Source organism: Dama dama, chromosome 29 (genome assembly GCF_033118175.1).
Source record: "Dama dama isolate Ldn47 chromosome 29, ASM3311817v1, whole genome shotgun sequence".
In the NCBI taxonomy this organism is placed as follows: domain Eukaryota; kingdom Metazoa; phylum Chordata; class Mammalia; order Artiodactyla; family Cervidae; genus Dama; species Dama dama.
Window position 1 is genome coordinate 55,430,986 of NC_083709.1, and position 21,890 is coordinate 55,452,875.

The 21,890-nt window shown below is 42.0% G+C and overlaps 1 long non-coding RNA gene across 1 annotated transcript; it reads right to left on the reverse strand.

The window, feature by feature from the left end:
- Window positions 1–439: 439 nt before the first annotated feature.
- Window positions 440–21,403, reverse strand: LOC133048501 (uncharacterized). The gene is made up of 3 exons (XR_009691046.1): window positions 21,105–21,403; window positions 9,076–9,269; window positions 440–615 (listed from the first exon to the last, which is right to left on the reverse strand). It is a non-coding gene; the product is annotated as an uncharacterized LOC133048501 (long non-coding RNA).
- Between the last annotated feature and the right edge of the window lie 487 nt (window positions 21,404–21,890).

Genomic DNA, 21,890 nt, shown 5'->3' on the forward strand with positions numbered 1-21,890 from the left:
GTTTGAAGCAGGGAAGAGAGGAGAGGTAAGGAAAGGATTAAAGTTCTTTCCCAGCTCATATTGTATAAAGACGCCATGCCAAATGTAACTTCAAGCTGATGTCTGTTGACCTCTTTGCTGGCTCCGTAACTGCATTTGACTCCAGTTTTTAAAGCGTGAGTTGATGTCAGTTCACTATGTCTCCTAAACTCCTCAGTGTACATATTAAATCTACTCGTCCCACTGAAGTCCTCCTCTCTATTCATGCGGTGAAAGGAAATATCCCATCTGCCTCTCCCTGGGAGGCAGTGGCGGAAATAACTATCCAGTCATCTCCACAAGTCATTTCCTCACTTGGAATTCAAGAGTTAAATCACTAGTTTCTGGATATATACTTTGAAATTACTATAGCATAGTCTGTTTAGAACTTTCTGCAAATTCAGATCTCTCTTACCTTAAAGTCAAAGCTTCCATTTTAGCATCATATAGCATGGAAGTTCTATTGGTTTCTCCAACACACCACATTTTCAGTGATTTCTGGCCTTTCAATCATGGTGTCTTCTCTTCTTGGAACATTCATCATGCCCATTCCTTTTCATTTGCCTCAGCACTACTCATGTATCTCCAACTCCTCGCCTACATGTGGATATAAAAGGGTTGAGAAAGTAAAAAGAGATATGAACTGTATTTACTTCATAGATAAGGAAATCAGAAAAGCCAATAAACACATGAAAAGATGCTCAACCATATTAATTATGTAGGAACTACAAATTAAAACTAATTGTTAGCACTTTCCACTCAGCAGACTGGCAGACATAAGAAAGGATGACAACATCAAATGCTGGGAGGATATGTAAATACTTAGCTTTTGCTGATACCAGTATAAACTGGTCCAAACTCTAGAAAAGAATTTATCATTGCCTTATCAAGGTGGACATGTGCATACTCTGTGACTCAGAAATTTATATACTTCTAGGCAGTTATATAGTGATCAAGAGATATGTATAAGGATGTTCACGATAGCACTATTTGTAATGGTCAAAAAAGGGGAACAATCCAAATGATCACTGACTCAAAGAATAGATTAAGGTATGTTCATATAATAGAATACTATGCAGCAGTAAAAACAAATGAACCACAGCTATATATGACAAAATGGATTTGTTCTCAGGAACATAATGTTAAATTGAAAAAAAAAAGCAAGTTGCAGAAGAATACTAGAAGTATATATAATACCTTACTTATAAAGTTTAAAAACAAAGTTAATAACATATTTTGTACATGCATATATATAGACTTGTAATAAAGCCATAAAGAAAAGCAAGAGGAAAATAAAAATTAAGATAGTAGCAATTTCTGGATAAAGAGATACTTTACATAAAGTATATACATATATATTGATATATAAAGAAATTTTATTTATATGAGTAGTGGGCACACAATGTTTCTTTTATTATGTTCTTTATAACTTGTCTATATTTTATTAACATTTTATATATAAATGACACCCATAAATTATTTTTTATCTATAAAATATTTGATTTAAAAAGTATGGTTTTACTTATTTCTCCACTTATCTGCCATAATCAGTAGTCCCAGTCTGTTATTTCAAGGTAGGACATTTGATTCTTGAACATCAACCTGTTTCAGGGCTAAAGTCTGAGCCCCAGTTCTGAGGAGACATTTTGCTCCATACTAAGAACCTGTCATTCTCCATCATGAAAGCAATAGGTAAGAGTCTGTGTTCAAAATGGTGAGCAACCATCACTGTTATTTACAAGCTAAATTGAAGTCTGGGCACTGCTTTAGTTAACTCACTATTTTATTTGACAACATTCATTGAATGATTACCTGCACCAGATGTTTTAGTGATGGTAGCTTCAGTCTCACAAGTGAAAAATAGCATTTGTTCTAACCTTAAGGCTAGTCATGTACAACATAAGAATAGAGTTATAGGGACTTAGGCTATGAGCAAGTAAAATGTTAAATAAATATGAAAATATAACCCTTGGCGCCAGCATGGTACACAAGGCCATTCATACTCAACTGCCATCTGCTGAGTCATTGCTAAGCTGGGGAAACATGAGTTTCTGAAGCTACCCGGAAGGCTGGTTATGTCATTTCTTGTGGAAATGAATCCCAAATACATGTCACCTCCTCAGGTGGTGGGGGTAGGAGGAGAGGCTTTAACTCCTGGGAAGTGAGATATTACTTTGTTCCAATTTGCAAAAATGACCTATTAGACTCCATTCCCAGAAACTGTCTCCTGAATGACTTAAAGCAAGACTGAAGAAACAGAATGCATATTTTTAATTGATTCTTTCTTTGAGGTGAACTCCAAGTTGCCTAATAATTTTTTTAATTTCCAAAGAGCTAGACAGACACATTCAGAGTGACTCCAAAAAAGATGATCTATTTTGGAATGTCACAGGCATTACTCCCTTAAATCATCACAAATAAAACTGCTGCTTTGACTAATTGGGAGCTATATGAAGAGGGCTGACTTCTTTGTCCTCATCTGCCTTCTCCTTCCCTTTATTGATATCAGTTCTTAGAATTAGGGCTATGAATCTGATTTATCCACCTATTAATAATTCAGGTGTTAGGTCATAGAAGGACCATAGGCTTTCAGAGCTGGCAGCTGGAACTCAGCGTTCTTACCTTACTTCCCAAGGTTACACATCTTAATGCAGTGTTTCTGAAGCTGTAGTGTATAATAGAATCACCTAGAGGGCTTGTTAAAAACACAGATTGCTGGGTCCCATTCCCAGAGTTTCTGATTCAGTATGCATGGGGGTGGGGCCTGAGAATCTGCATTTCTGACGATTTTGAAGATGTTATTGATCCTTCTGGTCCAGGTCAGAGTTTGAGAACTACTGTCAGCTAACTGAAGGACCAGGTATAGAGGCCAACTCTCAAGCAGGCAGTACTTTCTCCTAAGTGGCTTTCCTGTGTGTGTGTGTATGTATATCCTGTCTTTTATAAAGTTACATAATTTATAAAGTTATGGAAACCAGAGTTTCTTCTCCTGAAAGGGGAGAACTGCACTGGAGGCAGAGCTAAAAGCATGAGCTTTGGAATCAGACAGGCCTGGGTAAGAGAGCAGCTATTCCACAGTTTAGTTTTGTGATTTGGGGCAAGTTACTTAGCTTATCTGAGTTCCAGTTTTTTCATCTGCATATTAAAAATGATTAGTTCTTTTAAGGATTTGAGACTTCTGAGTGAACAGTTCAAAGACTATTTGACATAGAGTTATAGGATTAAAAATCATTAAGAAAGCATCTAATTTAGCTTGTTCACTTTCTAGATATGGAAGCAAAGATCCAGGGAAAGTAAGTGTCTTAACTAAGATCTCATAGCATATGGCAAAGGAGGACCATGAATCTTGGCCTTTTAATGAGTTTTGTTTTTCTTTAATCCATCACAGGATTAAATATGTCTCCAGATTTTGGGCTTCCCAGGTTGCTCAGTGGTCAAGAATCCACCTGCAAATGCAGGGGACATGGGTTCAATCCCTGGTCTAGGAAGATTCCACTTGCTACGGAGCAACTCAGTCTGTGCACCACAACTATCTAGCCTGAGTTCTAGATATCCAGAGCTGCAATTACTGAGCCCAAGTGCCACAGGTACTAAAGCCCCCTTGCCCTAGAGCCTGTGCTCTGCAATAAGAGAAGCCACTGCAATGAGAAGCCTGCCTATCACAACAAGAGAGTAGCCCCTTTGCTGCAATTAGAGAAAAGCCCATGCAGCAACAAATACCCAGCAAAAAATAAAAATAAATAAATAAAATTATAAAAAATAAGTTTCCAGATTTTATTTTATTTTTACTTACAGAGGAATTTCAATAAAGAGTCTTCTCGTGACATGATGGTGTTTTGCAAAAGGGATGTGGCTGTTTATAGAATTCTTGTCTTTTGTTAAAATTGAGTACAGTTGAAAAAGGAGAATTAGCAGTTGGGAAATCAATTTCCACATCAACGAGAAAAAAGTTTAAAAAGTATTAGGAAAATTATAGTAAATGTTTAAAAAGGAAAAAAGAGCAACTCAAAGAACACCACACACTCAAGCTATACTTGTTGGGGATGTATAAAAATTCGAGTGAGGGCTGGCTTAGACTCTTCGCCTGGTGGACATGAACCCTGGGTTGCAGTAGTGCTGGGACACTTGCTAAGCTGAGCAGACAGCTTTGGCAAAGAGGAGGATGGAGCCCAGTTCAGTGCTTCTGGCACAGTGACCAGTTCATCATCACGTTCATTTTTAAAAATAGCAATATTTTCCAAAATATTAATATTTTGGTGAAGCCGGAAATAAAGGGTCAGTGTTGTGGACTAAGAAACCAGGGTGTGCTTTGGTGCTCTCTTGTTATTTGTCTTGATGTGAACCAACTGTTTACGTCTAAATCAGACTTGGCTTACAGTAAGACCAAGACCAACATATTTTATAAAGCTTATTTGATCCAAGGAATTTAAAACTCTTATTCTGAGAAGAAATACATCCACTTAGTGGTCACTAACTGTTTGGTTAAGTAGGGAAATGCTGGGCCTCTTCTCACAACTCCTTAGTTTCCTATTTTAACCTTCAGTATCCAGATTTAATCAGTGCTGCAGCCATTCAAGATGGCAGAGATATCCAATTGCCCTGGAAGCATATACTAATGTGTCCCACGATCAAAGCAGGTAAGGCAGAGGCTTTGTTCACAGCTAAAGGATGGGGCATTGTGTCTACCAGAAAGCCTAGCTTATTTGCCCAGCACCTGATAATGAACAGTCCTAACAGGAAGGTACAGTCCCAGGAAGATAATGGAAATCTGTTTAAAGAGCCAGTTTGACTCTTACCAAAATTTACAATGCACCCTACCTCAGATGATTTAGAGCTCATTTTAAAAGGCCTGAAAATTTGAAAACAAATGATTTTGAAGTGATGAGATAAATTATGTATGAGTATCAATTGAATATTCAAGTATAATGAGTTTATGGAATACAAGAAAGCGTTTCTTTTGAGATGCTGCAATACTGCTATTGTTAGACTCAGAACCCAGCTGATTGCTTATAGGGAGCCTTTGTGCAAGTTTGAAAAATGCACCCCCTCTGAATGATGCAGCCCTGTGGGTACATGATTTGGCAAGAGGAGCCTAGGCTGGATCCTAGCTCCCTTTTGTCCCATTGGCTGGGTGCCTTTGTGCAATGTACAAACTGCAGTTCCTTAAGTGGCAATCCCAACTGCTATTTGAAATATGTGCCAGCAGCAAGGATTTCAAGGCTTGAAGTGCCTTGTTAGAGAGTCCATGTGAAATTTTAAAAAGTGATGGTTCCTTCTCTTGTCCCAGTGCAGAATTTATTTGCAAAGATGAAATGTCAGCTAAGTTCTAAAATGCCACGAAAGCAGGTTAAGTCTTCATGATAGAGAATAGAGATCTTGTCTTGGCAGCTATGTTCCCTGAAGAAGCATAGCTAGTGAGCCACACTTTCCAAGCCAGGGGCAGACAACAACACCTGGGAAATTTAGGTTCTGGCACCAGAATTGTCTGATTTCCCACCTGCTGCACTAACACTGGAAGCAGAAAGCTGTTGTGTTGGGTGCAGAGGTAAAACCTTTTACATCCACCCAGACGTACCAGGACCTAGGGGTAGTGAGCATTAGCAATAAAAGTATATAGGCTCAAATGTTCATTTTCCTTCTTGGAACAGCTGCCTTACAATGCCACGGCAATGAGAGTAGAACTGTAGGGATTTGATATTGAGTTTCCAATTCCAGGGCAAAAGAGTAAACATACATCTCTTTGCTCCTCTAAGCTGCCTAAGGGCAGCTAAAGGCCCTGGGCACTGTATATAAAACGAATATAGTCCAGACTGGGTTCTGGAGAAGCAGGCAGCCTAGAAACAGGTATAGGCAAAAAAAAAAAAAAATCCTAGAAAAAAATCATTTATCTGTAGCTACTGGAAAAGGAAAGGGGCAGCCTAGCAAAATAAAACTTTTAGACAATAATTGCTCTTCTTCAGCCAAACTCCACAGAAAATTATGAGTGGAAAGCCTAGACATAGTGCTTGCCCAGCTACATCAAGGCACTTCTCTTCCCTTCCAGTAGGGAATTGAGACTTTTATCCCCACCATATGGGAAAGAGACTACCCCCAACCTCTGCCCCAGGTTGTCTGTAAAGACCAGGTGGGGAGCCAGGACTTGCCACTCCCACCCAGAGGGCTAGAAGCTGGGACCTTTACCACATTTCAGCCATAAGTAGGCTTCCCAGTCCCCCGTAACGTCAGCATAGGCCTAGTGGAGAGTCTGAACCCCCATTCCTATCCGGCAATAATGAGATGCCCCTCTGCTTTCCAGGATTCAGTACAGGCCAAGTAGGGACTATAAGCATCCACGTGACCTGATAGTGATACAGTAAGACATCACCATCCTTCCTAGTGCTGTGCTTAGTCACTCGTTCGTGTCCGACTCTTCACGACCATACAGACTGTAACCCACCAGGCTCCTCTGTCCATGGGAATTCTCCAGAACACTGGAGTGGGTTGCCATGCCCTTCTCCAGGGGATCTTCCCAATGCAGGGATAGAACCCAGGTCTCCTGTATTGTAGGCAGATTTTTTACCATCTGAACTACCAGGGAAGCTCCATCCTCCCTAAAAGACCTGCTAAAATGGAAGATTTAAATACGATCCAGAATCTCACAATATGGTAGGAAAAATGTCCAAGATACAATTGAAACTCACTCATAAGGAACCAGGAAAATCTCAAATGAGAGGAGATAATCAACAGATATCAGTTCCAAGATTATGTTTATGCTGGAATTACCTAACAAGGATTTTAAAGTAGGCATCATAAAAAGTGCTTCAACAAGCAATTACAAACATAGTTAAAACCAATTAAACAAATTAAAAACCTTGGCAAAGAAATAGAAGATATAAAGAAGAACCAGATGGAAACTTCAGAACAGGACAAATGCAAAAACCAAAATAAAACCTTCATTAACGCGTTCCACAGTAGAATATAGAGACCAGAGGAAAGGATCAATGAACTTTAAGAGAGAATAACAGAAATTACCCAATATGAACAACCCTAAAGAAAACAGACAGAAAGAAAAATGAACAGAACCTTAGGAACCTGTAGGACTATGACAAAGGATACCATATTCATGTCATCAGAATCCCAGATGGAGAGGAGAAAAAGGGCAGGGCTGAAAAAAGTGCTCAAGAAAATAACTGCAAAAATTCCCCAAGTTTGGCAAAAGACATAAACTTACAGATTTAAGAAACCCAGTGCACCACAAGGAGGAGAATCTTGTACTAAGTTTTGTCATTAGGAAAAGCTCTAAAAGAGAAATCAATTACACAGTCAGGTGAATCACATTTAAAAAAAAAAGTTTAAGACCATTGTTTTTATAGCATCCCTGTCATAGCGTTAGGTTTAGTAGACGTAAAAATATTTGAGGATTAATGGCTTAGTTTCAGAGAAGTTTACATCTGCTAAGCAAAGAGTAATGTAACTCATTCAACCAGCAAGACATTGAAGTGGTTTCAGAGGATGACTTTTGAGGGGAGACTTTGTTTCATAAGCCACCAGTATGACTCGTTTTTTACAACCATCACAACGAAAAATGTTTTCCATTCTCTAAATAGGTTGAGAGCAAACAGTATGTGAGCATTTAAAACTGAATTGTAGCTATTTATTTAATGTACTATTTTAGTACAGGCATATCTTGCCTTATTGTGCTTCACAGATACTGCACTTTTCACAAATTGGTTTGCGGCAACCCTCAGGGTATATGCAAAAGATTTTCAGCAAGGGTTCAGTTGGTTTCTCATCTTGTTCACAAGAAGCTAATCTAGGAGATTTTAGTCCCTTCCAAAACAGTATGACCTGAATCTGCTAAGGGTTGAGGCAGACAGTTTGATTTGAATTTGATTTTAGTTTTTCATATCTTCTTCAGAATCTTTTCATTCTCTAAAGTTTTTTTTTTTTTCCCCAAAAATGCTAAAGTGTGGACATGACTAATTGTGTTTGAGTTAAAAACATGATGTAACCTCATGTCATATTGGACATGATAGTGACAGGGAATGTCCTGTCATGCCCTCTTCATTCACCAGTCAAGCTGAAAGCATGACAACAGGAGAAAACGTATTCTCTCTGTACTGTTCCTACCACATGCTTTTTAGAACATACTTTTTGAGGGGTCCAAATTCTAATCAGCTAATTTAAATAAACAAAGCTGGCCAGCCCTGCCCCACCAACACAGCTGTGTTAGAACAGGTTGGACTCTGTTTAACCTTATGATGAATAAACAAATCAGTCATTTCCTGATACAAGAGATTTTACTTTTTGCCACGAGATATTAAACATGGATTATTTGGTGGTAACTGTTTATTTTTATTTTCCAAGTAAAAATGATATAGCAACTTGGTAAAACGTTCTATTGTTAACTTAAGAGAGATGATTTTAAATGGGATTCAAATGAAAGAGAGGAAAGTGAAGGAAGAAAGGTGAGACAAGTGGTAATATTAAAAATAAAATACAGGTTTTTCCATGTGTTTCAAGGGGAACGTGGAAAGAAAACAGCTATGGAGAATAATATAAAAGTTAAGTCAAAGGTTCTTTGATATAAATTTAGCGCCTTTAGCAGCAAAAATGTGTTTCTTTTTTATTCTGATTAAAAAGCAATTATGAGGAAATTCCCTGGTGCTCCAGGGGTTAGGAGTCTGCCTGCCAATGCAGGGGACACAGGTTCAGTCACTGTTCTGGGAAAACTCCACATGCTGCAGGGCAACAAACCTGTATCCCACAACTATTGAAGCTTGCGTGCCTCAAGCCCATGCTCTGCAACAAGAGGAGACACTGCAATGAGAAGTCCATGCATCGCAACTAGGGAGTAGCCCCTACTTGCCACAACTAGAGAAAGCCCACATGCAACAGTGAAGACCCAGTACAGTCAAAAATAAATAAATAATCTTAAAAAATGCCTCTAGGAAGGGTTGCTGGATTTAACAAATCAAATCCAATATTATGTTTTTATATATATTTATACTAAGAAATGATTATGTATATGAAATTCAAATTTAACTATGCATTCCATATTTTATCTGGCAACCTTACTTCCAGACAGAAAATTGAGGACTCATTTCAATTTTTTCTCTTCTCTTGGAACCACAGTCTTGAGTACACTGTGACCCCAATGTCTGAAAACAGTCGTTTCACATGTGTTGTCCAGTTTTCTAGCTGTTTACGGTGGCAGGGCAATTCTGTACCAGTTACTCCTTCTTGGATAGAAATGGCTGTGTATGGTCCACCTTTAAAGAAAGCAGGCAATAAATAAATAAATAAAATAAAGAAAGCAGGCAAACAAACAAATAGGACAGCTGCCCTAATGGGAATTGTTCAAGGGAATCATTAAGAAACAGTAAGTAAATGTGTCACTTCTACCCATCCTGGAGTACGTTACATCAAGTTGTGTACGTGAGAAAGAGCTCAATTGTAATTCAGAGTATCTGCCTTTTATCCAAGGTTCTTAATTGAAATCCCCATTTCTTTTCTGCTTTATGGTCTCCACAGGCTTTAAATTTACCTCAGTCTTATAGCTGCTACAGACCATGTCAACCTCGCTCTTCGGGAAGTCACAGAGGTCCTGTAAGGTGAATTCTGGGGACTTCACACACCCTAAAATACCCTCTGAAGTAGTGAGATGCTGTGCAGCCATCTTCACATGAGAGAGTTCATTTTATTTACATAGATTACAACAATGACTTATCATTTCTTGGGAAGTTCAAAGAGATAGTGTTCATCAAACAACAGTTACACAGATAGTAGAGAGAACCTGTGGCTTGTGAGGATGAGAGGGCAACTAAAACTTATTGAGTATCTATTATAGGCCAAGTGTTTCATATTCAGTGGTGTGCTGGAGCCAGTCCGTGCCAGCTCACATGGGCTTGTGAGAGGCAATTGTTAAATATTCAGGAATCTTGCCAGCCATTTTTTAAACTGTTGAAATCTTGAAACTGACACCAGGAGGAATTTTTATACCATGGAAATCATCAGATGGTACAAATTCTAGCTCCTTCATCAACTCCAAGAGATAATTGTTATGCATTTACCAGCACATTCCTGTAATTCCATTTTTCATTTTATCTTATCCTCTAAACAACTCTGTAAGGTATTTATTAGAATGCAAAGTTTAAAGATGGCAAGAAGACACAGGTTCAGTTCAGTCACTTAGTCGTGTCTGATTCTTCGCGACCCTGTGGACCGCAGCACGCCAGGCTTCCCTGTCCATCACCAACTACCAGAGTTTGCTCAAACTCAAGTCCATCGAGTCGGTGATATATCACCCTGTCGTCCCCTTCTCCTCCTACCTTCAATCTTTCCCAGCATCGGGGTCTTTTCCAAGCAGTCAGTTCTTCACATCAGGTGGACAAAGTATTGGAGCTTCAGCTTCAGCATCAGTCCTTCCAGTGAATATTCAGGACTGATTTCCTATCAGGACTGATATCCAGGTTTGATCTCCTTGCAGTCCAAGGTTACTTAAGTAACATGCCCCAATTTTTCCAGAAAACACGTACAAAGTCAACTCTGTGTAACTTCATGTTCTTTCTGCTTTCAGCTCCACACCTTTGAGCCAGGAGACTTAGACAGCATTGTTGCCTTAACACTAACTGACTTCATGAGGGCAGGACTAGTACCTGCCCTCTCTGGATTATCATTTGTTCAGCTGTGAATTTGGGAGTAATGACCTAATTAATACCCACGGTCTCTTTTAGAAGTAATTGTGTTTGTTGCCTACTAATTCTACCCCTGCCCAATAGTGGCAGAAACACTAAGAACAAACTCCTACCAAGTGGCTGCTAGAAAAAAAAGTTTGTAGCAATAGGGGCATCCTGAGACTTAAAGCTATGACACTACTAGATTTTCTTTGCTCAAATATCTACCATTAAGGAGACGTAATAGAAGCTTTGGGAGGTTTGAGTAAGAATGATTGACTCTGATCTTTCAGTACATTCTGATGATATAGACCCACAGCAGCTTTGGGCCAAATTCAAAGCAATTCTGCTCAGCAACCAGAAGATCCTGTGTGGTATGCACACACAGCATAGCCCCCAGAGTAATCTGTACTACACTGCTTTGAAGGAATCATACTGTGGCATTTTGGGGGATGGCAGGCTGAAATTCACACCTGTCTACCCCCTGCCTCTGGCTGGCCTTCTGGCAGTACTGGGTACCCCAGGATGGTGGAGACTTGTGGACAAGGGAGAGCCAGTGTTGTCCTCTTGAGCCCTGCACAAGCAGTAGCAGCTGCACCAGGCCTTTTTGCCTTCTGACCAACCTCCAGGGTCAACAGGAGCATTCTCCATAGTTGTTTTCAGTTTGGTAAAGGAAAGTAGCCAGCCCTATGGGCCAAGAGGCAACCCTAGGGGAAGCTCCAGGTAATAAGGACCTCCCTAACAAAACAGAATGAGGACATTTGGTCCAAGTTCAGGAAAGGGCACTGGGGAAACCTGAGTGCAAGAGGATCCCAACGTAGGTATGCAACTGGTGACTTGACCTCTTCCAGTGAGTGCTAGTTTCTCTGAAGCAGGCTGGGGAGCCCACTGAGCCTCTCATAAGACTAGGAACCCCATTAACAGGAAGACCTGTGAGCTGCTGGCAAGAACAGGGGACATCCTCTGCCTGATCTTCTCTCCTTTCTCTGCTTGTGAGGTGAAGCTTGGGTGATTCTTCATTGACTGAGCTCCCATGGGCTCTCCCTAGCAAACTGGAAAGTATCATGGGAACCCTCATGCTCTTAGCTTCACCCAGCAGGAAGTCCAAAAGCCCCTCCTTTTTGGAGGAAAGAGAAGATTCCCACCTTGCATAGCTGTGGCGCTCCCTAACGGACAAGTTGGTCAGGAACTAAAGTGACTAAGTTGCTCTGTCCCGGAGGCAGCCCTGTCTAACCACCTGTGGGAAGTTCTGAGTGAGGAGGGACTATCTCAAGCACAGGCCACTACAAATTCAAGGGAGACCCTCGGTTATATCAGAGTCCGTTCCATTTGGATATCTCCTATTTTGGTCTTTTGAGGAATCCATTAACAGTTTAGTGCTGGTTCCAAACTTCCTAAATGGGAAATCTTATTTGGGTTAAATCTTGTGGCATTTGTGTGCCAACAAATCAATCACCAACAAATCCAATCACCCCTCTCAGTAGTTTGAAACAAATCCAAAACAGAACATCTAAGGTTCACCAGACCAAAGGGGCCCATTAGGGTGCATCATGCAGACCTGATAGTTTTTTCGATAGGTATCACCCCCTGTCCATGCTAACTGCTAACAAAACTCTTCAATGAGTGAAGAGGCAAAACATTTAATCTTCCTTTGTAATACAGTCTAGCCTCAGTGCCAGTTGGGAGACTGGGAAAATCGGCCAGTCAATGGGTTTCTAAATCTCTAAATTAAAATATCATTTTACAATTGGACGTGGTATGCCAGAGACAAAAGAAATGGGATGAAATTCCCTGTGTCCAGTTTTTTATGGCCTCATATCAGAATATGACCTTCAAAACAGATGTGGTAATCCAACAACCCTCCAGGAAAAGTATTCCCTTTAAGGCAGATCCTTGATGGAGAAGGAGGGCTCATCTAGGTTTTCACGTCTCATTTGCACTTCTTCTCCCCACCACCCACCACCCCGCTCCATTCCACCCCCACTGACTAGGGATTGAACCTGTGCCCCCTGCAGTGGAAACTTGAAGTCTTAACCACTGGAAAAAGGGAAAGCCTGTCAAATTCTTAGTTGACACTAGAGTTGCCACTTACCCAATTTTGAACACCAAACGAGGCAAACGTGGTAAGAAGAATTATAAACTCATGGGTGTGTCAGGGAAGGCAGGAAAGTGACATTCATAGAGCCATTAGAATGTAAACTGAATGAACACACTCTCAACCATTCCTTCCTGAATGTGACCAAATGCCCTATACCCAGGGTAGGACAACATATCCCACATAGATGAGGGGTACTATCCACCTAATGGGAAATAAATCAGAGATCAGTGTCCCCTTAGACAAAGGGCACAAGATGATCATGTTAATGGCTGAGGACAAACCTCCTTGGACAGAGTACATTGATCTCCCCAAAATAAATCCCAATATCTGGGCCCAGGGACAGGTGGGACAAGCTCTAAGAGCCATCTAAAATCTGGACATAGGCTTCCCTGTTGGCTCAGTGGTGAAGAATCCACCTGCCAATGCAGGAGGTGTGGGTTTGATCCCCGATCCGGGAAGATCCCACTTGCTGTGGAGCAACTAAACCCATGCACCACAACTATTGAACCTGTGCTCTAGAGCCGGGGAACTGCAACTACGGAGCCCATGTGCCCTAACCACTGAAGCCCGAACACCCTAAAGCTCATGCTCCACACAACCAAACCCACCGCAATGAGAAGCCCTCCCACCGTAACTAGAGAGTAGCCCCTGCTCACGGCAGCTAGAGAAAAGCCTGCCCAGCAACAAAGACCCAGCATAGTCATAGTGAGAGTGAAAGTGAAGTGGCTCAGTCGTGTCCGACTCTTTGCGGCCCCATGGACTGCAGCCTACCAGGCTCCTCCATCCATGGGATTTTCCAGGCAAGAGTACTAGAGTGGGGTGCCATTGCCTTCTCCAGAGGATCTTCTCAACCCAGGGATCGAACCCAAGTCTCCTGCATTGTAGGAGCCACCAGGGAAATAAATAAAATAAAAAGTGAAACCTGGACACACATGGCCCAATAGGAAACAGTACCCTTTCTGTCAGGAGATCTTGCTGGGCACTGCCCCTGTTAAACAGGGCCTAATTGACCAGGGCCTTACTAGACCATGCCACTCAGCCTTCAACACCCCCATTCTCCCTGTGAGGAAATCCAGTGGGGATACCAGATGGTACAGGACTTCAGGGTAGTCAAAGAAGTCCCGAGGATATGAAGCTAGGAGTCCCTAATCTCTAAACCCTGCTGGCCACTCTATTGTCCACCAGAACCTAGCATTCTGTATTAGATTTAAAAGATGTCACTTTCTTCTGCGTTCTGTTAGCTCCAGAGTCACAAGAAATTTGTTGCTTTTGTGTGGCAGGACCCATCCTCACAATAAAAACAATACTGCCAGACAGTTCTACCCCAAGAGTTCAAAAACCCCCTGCCATTTTGGGGGAATTTATCTAAAGATCTAGAAAATCTACATCTGGAAGAGAGATTCCTTTTCCAGTTGTAGACGACATTCTGATCACCAGTCCTACTAAGGAGGTCTCTGACAAAAATACGGTCACAAAGGCCCAAATATCTCATATTAGGTGACCGACCTAGGCTTCATTCTCATACAAGGTTAGGAAGTCTACCCCAGGAGAGGGAAGAAGCCATTTGCAGCCTCACTCCTCCTAAAATGGGAAGATAGCTTAGGGGTTTCCTGGGGATGGCTGGGCATCTGGATCACTAACTATGTGTGGCTTATTAGCTAGGCCTCTATCTGAAAAGCTGAAAGGAAAGGATGATGATCCTTTTGAATCGAATTCAGAATGGAATGAGGCCTTTCAAGAATTGAAAAAGCAATTACTTTAGGCCCCTGCCCTGACCTTTCCAGAGCTAGCTAAACCCTTTGATCTTTACATTCAGGATCAAAGGAAGGTAAGAGCCTCTTATATTCAGAAGAGAAGGGGTATCACCCCTGGAGTATTAGCTCAAAACCTGAGACCCCTTACCTGGGTGGTTGCTTATTTCTCTAAATAATTAGCTCAGACTGCTAAGGGCTTCTCTGATGGCTCACAAAGGAATGGCAACCCACTGCAGTATTCTTGCCTAGAGAGTTCCATGGACAAAGGACCCTGACAGGCTACAGTTCATGGAGTCTGAAAGAGTCTGACAAGACTGAGTTTCTCACATAACACTAAGGGGTTGGCTTCTTGACTATGGGCAGTAGCAGCTACTGCAGCCTTGCTAAAAAAGGCTGAACAGTCAACATTTGGTCAGCCAATCACTATATTGACACCACACCAGACTTTAATAAGGTCTAATAGCTATCAGAATAGCTATCCCCTGGACAGTTGATTCACATTCAGGCTATGCTTTTAGAGAACCCAGTGTCTACCATAAAAACTTGCCATGTACTGAATTCTACCACCCTGCTACCTACTGAAATGGGATCCCTGGAGTATGATTTAATAGAAACCAGAGACATGATCTATTGCAATCACCTTGGGGAATCTATTGCAGTCTCATGGAGGGCTCAAACAAAACCTTGTATGCACCAGGACCCAGGAGAAAGGAGTAGTGACCCCACAAGAGATTGACCCAGACTTGCCCGTGACTGTCCAGTAGTCTCTGGTAGAGGCATGGGTCGGTGGTGGCCTGCTGCAGGGCTGGCCTTCGAGTCAGTTCTTCACATCAGGTGGCCAAAGTATTGGAGTTTCAGCTTCAGCATCAGTCCTTCCAATGAATATTCAAGACTGATTTCCTTGAGGATGGACTGGTTGGATCTCCTTGCAGCCCAAGGGACTCTCAAGAGTCTTCTCCAACACCACAGTTTAAAAGCATCAATTCTTTGGCACTCAGCTTTCTTTATAGTCCAACTCTCACATCCATACATGACTACTGGAAAAACCATAGCTTTGACTAGACAGACTTTTGTTGGCAAAGTAATGTCTCTGCTTTTTAATATGCTGTCTAGGTTGGTCATAACTTTTCTTCCCAGGAGCAAGTGCCTTTTAATTTCAAGGCTGCAGTCACCATCTGCAGTGATTTTGGAGCCCAAGAAAATAAAGTCTGTCACTGTTTCCATTGTTTTCCCATCTATTGCCATGAAGTGATGGGACAAAATGCCATGATCTTAGTTTACTGAATGTTGACCTTTAAGCCAACTTTTTCACTCTCCTCTTTCACTTTCATCAAGAGGCTCTTTAGTTCTTTGCTTTCTGCCGTAAGGGTGGTATCATCTGCATATCTGAGGTTATTGATATTTCTCCCAGCGATCTTGATTCCAGCTTGTGCTTCATCCAGTCCAGCATTTCTCGTAATGTACTCTACATATAAGTTAAATAAGCAGGGTGACAATATACAGCCTTGACGTACTCCTTTCCCTATTTGGAACCAGTCTGTTGTTCCATGTCCAGTTCTAACTGTTGCTTCTTGACCTGCATACAGATTTCTCAGGAGGCAGGTCACGTGTTCTGGTATTCCCATCTCTTGAAGAATTTTCCACAGTTTGTTGTGGTTCACACAGTCAAAGGCTTTGGCATAGTCAATGAAACAGATGTTTTTCTGGAACTCTCTTGCTTTTTCAGTGATCCAATGGATGTTGGCAATTTGATCTCTCATTCCCCTGCCTGTTCTAAATCCAGCTTGAACATCTGGAAGTTCATGGTTCACGTACTGTTGAAGCCTGACTTGGAGAATTTTGAGCATTACTTTACTAGTGTGTGAGATGAGGGCAATTGTGTGGTAGTTTGAACATTCTTTGGCATTGCTTTCTTTGGGATTGGAATGAAAACTGAGCTTTTCCAGTCCTGGGGCTACTGCTCAGTTTTCCAAATTTGCTGACATATTGAGTACAGCACTTTCACAGCATCATCTTTTAAGATTTGAAATAGCTCAACTGGAATTCCATCACCTTCACCAGCTTTGTTCATAGTGATGCTTCCTAAGGCCTACTTGACTTCGCATTCCAGGATGTCTGGCTTTAGGTGAGTGATCACACCATCATGATTATCTGGGTCGTGAAGATCTTTTTTGTACAGTTCTTCTATGTATTCTTGCCACCTCTTCTTAATATCTTCTGCTTCTTTCTGTCTTTTATTGTGCTCATCTTTTCATGAAATGTTCCCTTGGTATCTCTAATTTTCTTGAAGAGATCTGTAGTCTTTCTCATTCTACTGTTTTTCTCTATTTCTTTGCATTGATCACTGAGGAAGGCTTTCTTATCTCTCCTTGCTATTCTTTGGAACTCTGCATTCAAATGAGTATATTTTTCCTTTTCTCCTTTGCCTTTAGCTTCTCTTTTCTCAGCTATTTGTAAGGCCTCCTCAGACAACCATTGTGTCTTTTTTCATTTCTTTTTCTTGGAGATGGTCTTGATCCTTGCCTTCTGTACAGTGTCACGAACCTCCGTCCATAGTTCTTCAGGCACTCTGTCTATCAGATCTAATCCCTTAAATCTATTTCTTACTTCCACTGTATAATCATAAGGGTTTGATTTAGGTCATACCTGAATGGTCTGGTGGTTTTCCCTTCTTTCTTCAATTTAAGTCTGAATTTGGCAAGAAAGAGTTCATGTCCTGTGCCACAGTCAGTTCCCGGTCTTGTTTTTGCTGACTGTATAGAACTTCAATTTTGATCGCAAAGAATATAATCGGTCTGATTTTGGTATTGACCATCTGGTGATGTCCATGTGTAGAGTCTTCTCTTGTGTTCTTGGAAGGGAGTGTTTGCTATGACCAGTGCATTCTCTTGGCAAAACCCTGTTAGCCTTTGTCCCGCTTCATTCTGTACTCCAAGGCCAAATTTGCCTGTTACTCTAGGTATTTCTTGATAAATATTTCTTTAGGAGATAAGCCCTATATAATTGATTAGTTGATGCTATGGTAACCCCTGACATGAAAAGTATCATCAGTAGGATAGTTGAAACATGCCCCATATGCACAATGAATACCAGACCTCTCAGAGGCCCAAGGAGGCCCATTCAGACCAGGGGAACATATCCTGGGGAAGATTGGTAGATTGATTTTTATTGTCCTACTAAGAGTACTAGGCAATTTCAGGTGGTGCTAGCAGTCATATTTTCTGGGTGGGTAGAAGCCTTTCCTGCTAGAACTGAAATAGCAGCTGAAGTGGCTAAGGCTAAAAGAAATAATTCTCAGGATTGGACTCCTAGGATCCTGACAAAGTGATAATAGTCCAGTATTTGTGTCTCAAGTGATGAGAGGATAACAAGTACCCTGGGCATAAAATGGACCTTGCTCTCAGCCTTGAAACCCCAATCATCCACTGGGGAAAGTGGAGAGATTTAATCAGATCTTGAAATGGGCCTTAGGCAAGCTACATCAGAAAACTCAAGAAAATTGGATTAAGTTGCTTCTGATTGTCCTTTTCTGTATGGGGTTAGCCACAAAGGATAAGTTAAAGTTAAATGCATTTAAACTCATGTATGATAGACCCATTCTGTAAGCCCAACAAAAGGAATATCTTAACCTCCTTGGGCCATAAAGAAAGCTGAGCACCGAAGAATTGATGCTTTTGAACTGTTGTGTTGGAGAAGACTCTTGAGAGTCCCTTGGACTGCAAGGAGATCCAACCAGTCCATCCTGAAGGAGATCAGTCCTGAATACTCATTGGAAGAACGGATGCTGAAAGCTGAAGCTCATCCAATACTCTGGCCACCTGATGTGAAGAACTGACTCATTTGAAAAGACCCTGATGCTGGGAAAGATTGAAGGCAGGAGGAGAAGGGGATGACAGAGGATGAGATGGTTGGATGGTATCACCGACTCAATGGACATGAGTTTGAGCAAGCTCTGGGAGTTGGTGATGGACAGGGAAGCCTGGCGTGCTGCAGTCCATGAGGTCGCAAAGAGTTGGGCACGACTGAGTGACAACTGAACTGAACTGAACTGAACCGCCTTGAGATGAAACAATTCAAGTATGCCCTCCAGGAAGAAGAAACCATGAGAGCCCTCACTGCATATGGCGACCAGCTGTTGCACCTGGTGCTGTACCCATGACCTGGCCCTCCACTCCTTCCAGCCAAGAGACTGCGTGAACCCAAAACCCTGGAAAACCATCAGCTTGAAAAACCAACTCCCCCCTACGTGGAGCAGACACTTGGTGATCCTTAGCAGCCTTTCTACCCTGAAGCTGCAGGGATCACTCCTTGGGTACATCACACTCGAGTGAAGAGGGTCTCTAAGCCCCAACATCCAGAGAGACAACCTGGGGCAATGGACTTGCTTGACCACTCATGTGAATCTTCCTTTAACCTGAAGTTTCTCTTCTGAAAAACAACAAAAGTGTGACAAGAAAGATTCAGTCCTGGCAGTAAGTCTCAACATCAGGGCATACTTGCCTTCAGGAAAAAGACCTAGAAACTTCTATTTTAGGAAAAATTAGATGTGTGACCATTATTCTCTTCCTAATATTCGGGCTATGTATCTTAAATTGTCTAGAGTCCCTTGTATTGGAAAGGTTAAACAAATGGTGGTCACTCAGGGATACAAACAGCTAATGCTGAAGCCTGGGGACAATCAAACTGGTCTAAAGGCAGCTGGGGGAGAAGCTCTGCCCTTCTGCCTGGGGTTACCAACAACATCTACTCAGCCAGAAGTATTAATAGTAACAGAAGTCAGACCTGAGCCCCTCAGTGCTGCTCAAGAGTGAGGGGCAACACAGAGGGGGGATTTGTCTGCAACAAAGCCCATTAACAATTCCCAGGGAATAAAAATAGAATCTGAGTAACAAAATCTAACCTGTTCTTTTCTCTTCATCCTTAGTCTAGTTTCATTTGCTCATAGGGTGCTGCGTGCAGAAGCCTCACCAGTACTTAGAATTTGAATTTACTTGAATTCTCAGCCCAGAATTCAAATACAAAATGGCTGCACCCCACACCTCAGCTTGGCAGATGGTGTGCAAAAGCAGAGCTGCGCGTGGTCCTGTAATCCAGGTGAGGAGACACTTTGATCTGGCGTTGGAACAGCATAGCTGTGCCTGGGCTGTGAGAACTCAGCCCCCGCCCGTTTTTCCTCCCCATGGCCGAGATCCAATAAGGCAGCTGTGCCCACAGCTTATGGGGAGAGCCTGTGATCCAGAGAGAGAACGCCCACCTCTCCACTCTTTGATCAGAGAATAATGCTTTTCCTTTGCTTCTGATCCGAGCTCAGTCTCAAGCAATACCAGGCCGGAGGACCCTTTTTGAGGACTGACTCAGGAGGGTCAGTAACACCAGCATCCTCTGGTCCCAGCTGGATAACCAAGCCTTTGTGTCATTGATGGGTTTCACCCTTGAGGAAAAGTACATGGATCTTTGTTTTTACACTTCGAGGGCTTCCCTGGTGGCTCAGATGGTAAAGAATCCACCTGCAATGCAGGAGACCTTGGTTTGATCCCGGGGTTGGGAAGATCCCTTGGAGAAGGAAACAGCCACCCACTCCAGTACTGTGGCCTGGAAAATTTCACTTAAGGAGATTGAAAATGGAAGAAAATGAAGGATGAGTACTTCAAAGGTAGAAGAGGAAAGTAATCTTTTTTTAGAAGATGGATATATTCCTAAACACTGGGAGAAGAATTGCAGGTTTGTAAGGTTCAGAAGATTAAGTTTATGGGCTGTTTATGGGAAGGACTTCTGGGTTGTCCACATGGAGTAGGCATGGAAAGCCTTGGCCTAAGGATTCTAGCAAAGTTTTAATAGACTGAGAAATGACTTCTGAAGTGAGCCTAGACAGAGCCGCTAATTTAGCTTCAGAGAGAGGGGTAAGCTCTGAAGATTGGCTACTACTCGACTTTGGTGTTTGGACCTTAGACCAGGTTTAATCTGGTTGTCACGGACAAATGAAATCTGTTATGTACAAATATATACGCCATAATAGCCAAATATCACCAGCTGTTGGAGGAGGTTATCGAGATGTGACTGCCAGTTTGACCTGACTGGTGGACTTGGACAATTAGATGCTCCTTACCCACTTCCCTGTCCTTGGAATATGTACTCTGATTGCCTTTCCCATCCTAGCAGCTGCCCAAGGACACAGCCTTACAAAAATGTTGTGGTGTTGAGACAGTCAGGTCTGTGTACGTGACTGAACTAGTTAACATGTCTATAGATAATTTTAAGATTTGGAGGGTGGGTGCAGAGATCTACTCATCTCTCAGTGACTCAAGATAGGCCTGGTAAATAAGTTCCCTTGCTTACTGAGTGTTTCCCCAGGTGGTACTAGTAGTAAAGAATCTGCTTGCCAATGTGAGAGACGTAGGTGATGTGGGTTTGATCCCTGGGTTGGGAATATCCCCTGGAGAAGGCGATGGCAACCCACTGCAGTATTCTTGCCTGGAAAATCTCAGACAGAGGAGCCTAGCAGGCTACGGTTCATAGGGTCACAAAGAGTTGGACTAACTGAGCATGCATGTGCAGTTGCTGATTGAACCTGCCACCTACCAATCAAGAGTGGTCGACCTTTTTCTTCAGTCTCTCTCTGCCCTCAGCACATGGCAGGTAGTTTCAGATTTCACCCAGGAAATTCTGGAGGGGGTTCATGAGCCAACATCAGCGAAGAGATTCTAGGATCATACCTGTGTAGCAGAATGAAGAAAAATAATCTTAATGTTGGTATCATAATTACTTCTTTCTAGGAAGCATCTTAGTTCAGGTTCCAAGAAGCAGATAAAATTATATAGGTAATAGATTTACTGGGAAGAAAGATGTGAAGGATAAGGGGGAGAGGGGCAAAGTAGGCAAAGAAAACCTTCAGATAGTGATGAAGATACAAAACCTGTGAGAGCAGACCAGAAGAAATAATTTGTAGCATGAGCCTATAACTGCAGCACAGTTATGAAAAGTCTTGACCAGGTCAGCAGGGGAATCCTTGGGCAAAGTTCCATGGGACTCTGTGGAGAAGTCCCGTGTCAAGCAAGAATGCCTCACTCTAATAGCCTCACTGTGCACTCACTGGCTGGAGACATCTTAGGGGAGCAAAACCTCAGTATGTGTAGGTATGTGTATGTGAGTGTGTAAATCAAGGAAAAAATCTAAGCTCCATCTCTAGATCTACAAGATGCAAAACAAAGGCATTATGCATGGAAAAGAAAGACAATTTATAACTAAGTCAATTCTATAGAGAGGAGCTTAGAGCCAGGTTGGTCACTAGAGAGCACAATCTCCCAGAATTCCCAGAAAGCTTGGGGAGAGCATTGGAAATCCTACAGATTGTGCAGTGAGAGCTTT